This window comes from Arachis duranensis, chromosome 9 (assembly GCF_000817695.3).
Source record: "Arachis duranensis cultivar V14167 chromosome 9, aradu.V14167.gnm2.J7QH, whole genome shotgun sequence".
Taxonomy (NCBI): domain Eukaryota; kingdom Viridiplantae; phylum Streptophyta; class Magnoliopsida; order Fabales; family Fabaceae; genus Arachis; species Arachis duranensis.
In genome coordinates, this window is record NC_029780.3 from 31,238,484 (window position 1) to 31,243,158 (window position 4,675).

A 4,675-nucleotide genomic window follows, 5' to 3' on the forward strand; every position below is an offset into this window, starting at 1 on the left:
GTAAGAGTTGAAGAAGAAGATGGAAATAAGAGAAGAGGGGTGGAGAGTTTTGAAACTAGGCGCGCTATGATGTGCTTACGTCACAAGATCGACGCGCGCGTGCCCTTCACGCGTCCGCGTGGATGGGTGGAAAGACCCATGGACGCGGAAGCGCCGCCCGCGCAAATGCGCGAAAAGCAGGAGAGGGATAGACGCGGACGCGCAAGGTGCGCGCCTGCGCGAGTCTAGTTGTGCTAGTGGCACAATGCTGGCTCAAAACTTGCTCAACTCTCAGGAGGAATGTATTAAGAGTTGGTTGCAACAGGGTCAACACGTACGCACACGGCGCGTGCGGAATAGTGTGAAGCAAAGGGGCACGCAGGTGGCAGGTACGCCCGCGCGTCGGTAAAGGCGTGCTACTAGCATAAGGTTGGCGCAGTGGTTGCGCAACTCTCGGGAGAGTTGTACCGAGTTGTACCAAGTCTAGTTGCGCAACTATTTTATGGTTTATCTTGTGCTCAATTGAGTGGTTTTTATCAAGCCTTTGCACATTTATTTATACTATTTGCATGGTTTTACAATTCCTTCCTCATGATATGATATATGTGAAAACATGTTTTCTATGCTTTAGAAATATTAAATTTAATTATCCTTTATTACCGTTTGATGCCTTGATATGTGTGTTAAGTGATTTCAGAGATTACAGGGCAGGAATGACTTAGAGGATGGAAAGGAAGCATACAAAAGTGGAAGGAATACAAGAAGTTGGAGGAATTGCTAAGCTGTCCAGCCTGACCTCTTCACACTTAAACGGCTATAACTTTAGCTTCAAAGATCCAAATGACACGGTTCTAGTTGCGTTGGAAAGCTAACATCCGGGGCTTCGATTTCATATATAATTTGCCATAGCTGCCCCGAAGTTAGGCAATGCGAACGCGTGAATGACGCGCCCGCGTCGCATCTGCGAACTGCAATCCGCGCGGACGCGTGGATGACGCCTCCGCGTCACTTGGCCGCAACCTGTACGGACCAGAAAGCACTGGAAGTGACTTCTGGGCTGTTTCTGACCCAGTTTTTAGCTCAGAGAATACAGATTAGAGGCTATAAAGTAGGGGAATGCATCCATTCATGATAATGCTTTGAGAATTCACAATTTTATGTTTTAGATGTAGTTTTTAGAGAGAGAGGTTCTCTCCTCTCTCTTAGGATTAGGATTAGGATTCCTCTTAAAGGATTTAGGATTTATTATTATTCCAACTTACAATTTTCTTCTTCATTCCAGGTTTAATGTTCCTTTCTATTTAATTTCGTTCCTATTTTTATTCACCTTAGTACTTTAATTGATATTTATCTTTTGAATTTGGCTTATGACTTTCATGTTAGGATTTTCTTAATTAATGTGATTTGAGGTATTTAAGTTTAAGATTGTTTCTTTTTATTATCCCCAATCTGAAGATATTATTATTCCAGTAGATTTACTTTCTCCCCTTTTGGTTTTGGTTAAGAAATTAGTAACTCAGGAGTTATCTTAGCTCGACATAATTGATAACTGTTATCTTGCTAATTGAACTGAACTTCAATAATCCCAACCTTTTCTTAGGAAATAAATAGGATTCGAAGGTCTAACTAATTAGTCCCTTGACTTTCCTTTGCTTTAGCAAAGGTTAACTAAGTGGAATTAAGATTCAACTTTCGTTATTATTGCTAAGAATAACTAAGTCTGGATTTCCAATTTCTCATACCTTGCCAAAAGTTTACTTTACAGTATTTATTTATTTTAATTGCCATTTAAATTATTTGCCATATTCATTCCTCATTCTTAAAACCCCCAATTTACAAACTCATAACCAATAATAAGAACATACGTCCCTGCAATTCCTTGAGAAGACGACCCGAGGTTTAAATACTTCGGTTATCAATTTATTTAGGGGTTTGTTACTTGTGACAACCAAAACGTTTGTATGAAAGGACTTTTGTTGGTTTAGAAGCTATACTTGCAACGGGAATTTATTCTGAATTCTAAACCACGCAAAAATCCTCTCATCAAAATGGCACCGTTGCCGGGGAATTGCAAACGTGTGCCTTATTATTGGTTATTGTAAATATTTTTCAAAATATATATATATATTTTTCTTTCCCTTGTTTATTTATTTCTTCTTTTTCCCCCTTATTTCTGATAACTACTATGAATTCTCACCCCTTATGAATTCTCACCCCTCTCGCTTTGAGTTTGGTTCTAACTTTGTTGAAGGAAATAGAAGTTACAATAGGAATATGCATCAAGGTCAGACCAATCAAGGATGGATGGAGCCAAGAGGATCTAATCAACCCTTTAGGCAACAATACCCTCCAAGATATCCTGGACAACGACCATTCTACAATGCATATCCAGCTGAAAGATACGGTGGACAACCTTGTAACTACCAACAAGCCCCACCCCGTGCCTATAGACCATCCTCTTAACATAACCTCGAACTACCACACTCACAAGCTTCTTTTCACCATTCACCACCGTACGATCCTTATCCACCCCAACACCAATCCAATTACTCCCAAGAACCACCACTCCCCCATACACCATGCCCATATCCATCAAAGCCAGAATCACAGGTTCGCCTCAAAGAATCAATAAACCAATTCAATACAACCCTTCATCAACTGGAGCAAGCAATAAATCAACTATCTTCCAGACGTTCAGCTACTCAACAGACCCTCATGGCTTCATGTGGAGAATCTAATGAAGAATGTGTTGTGGAGAAGACACGAGAAGCTCCAGTGGAGAAGACACGAGAAGCTTTAGTGGACAGCATAGAGCATAACTTCGTATTGGAACAATTAGAGGAAGTTGTCATGGTAGAAGAAGAAGAGTTGGTTGAAGATTTAGGAGATGCCGAACCACCACTTGAATCCAGAGTTGTGGAGAATTCCGTCAAGGAGGTTACAATTGATGCTCAAGAGGATTTTGCACCGTCTCCAATGCAAATATCTTATGAAGAACTGGACAGAATAACACAGGACACAGGTTTCCTTGATGATGATGATCACGATTCCTGTTCTCTTAGTGACGAACTTGCATCCGCAAGTGATTTCTTTGAGACAAAAGAATCTTCCCCGAGTGAATATGAAGATGATGCTGAGGTAGATCTTTCTCAACCTCCAATATATGACTTGAGCGATGATGAGGGAGAAATTGAAGACTCTGATCAAGATATGGTTGAAGTGGAAGAATTCACAGAAGATTATAAGGGAGTAGAACTTACAAAACTACTGGAAACACCTATCCCAAGGCCATTACCGCCCAACACAAACTACAAGTGGGTAAAATCCTTGTCTTTTATCTTCAATCTTCCACTTGAATATGGTTTGCTTGAAACAGATGGCCAGTTTAGAGCTCTCTGCGGCTTTAAGAGTAGGAGGGAAATGGCTCGCACTCAGAGCTGGTGTACAAGGTTCAATAAGGTTCCACGCTTCAATTCGAAGTGCAAGGATTGGTATCATGTTCAATCGAATGGATCTCGGAAAATGTTTGGTCATCTTGGTGAGAATCTAATTTTCAAACCGCCCGGATGGAAAAGTATAGATCAAAACGAAAGCGGATTTGGAACCAAAGTTTGGGATCCTGGAAAATACTCTGATATTCATCACCTTGGGAGTCTGAAAATCTGTTTGAAGCTGCTCAGAAGCTTCACATGCCTAGTTTGGGACCCCGTAGGATGCTGGCATTCCAAACACTGGTGGAGATTTCTGGACGAATTCAAGCACAAGCCACCATAACAGAAAGCTCATCAAATGTCCAACTTAAGGACTTTAACTAAAAGTGCTAGGTGGGAGACAACCCGCCATGGTATGATCGTTTTTTTTCTCATTTTTTTTCAAGTTTTATTTTATTTTATTATATTGAACTTGGAGTTTTGCATATCATTCATATTAATCATTGCATTCTACATACTGCATATTTGCATCACTGCATAAAAAAAAATGCCACGCGACGCGACCGTATCAGCAATGCGTCTGCGTCGCAAGGAGAGGGGAGGAAATAAAAACGAATAGAGAGTCACGCTGGAGCATGGCTGGAGGCGTGCCAGTGGCACAAATCGTCCCACGCGTCCGCGTCGTTGACGCGTCCGCGTCACATGGGAATAATGGCCTTCCACGCAACCGCGTGCCCCACGCGGCCGCGTGCCCTAATTTTCGACGTAAAAAGGGTGCACTACGAATTATTGTGCGAGAGTGGTGCTGGATTGGTGCTGAACGCACAATTCTATCCACGCGGATGCATGGCTCACGCGTCCGCATCATTCCTTTTTGAATCCCACTCACGCGATCGCATGCCCCACGCGATCGCGTCACCCAATATTTGGCAATTAATGATTTTGAACAGAGAGTTGTGCGAGCACGAGGCTGCCCTCGCGCCAGTAGCATAAAACGGGTCACGCGTCCGCGTGACTGACGTGACCGCGTCGACTGAATTAAAGCGCAATGACGTGAACGCGTGCCCCACGCGGCCGCGTCGCTTGTGCCGCACAGCTCAATCCTACTTTGCCAAATATCTTATCTTTTCTTCCCCCAATCCTAATTTTCCCTCCCTCCTCTCTTACTCACTTCTTTCCCTTCTCATTCTTCTTATCTTTCATTTTATTTATTTGCATATTTCATTAATTGCATTTTAATTTTGTGCATATTTTTCTTTTCTTTT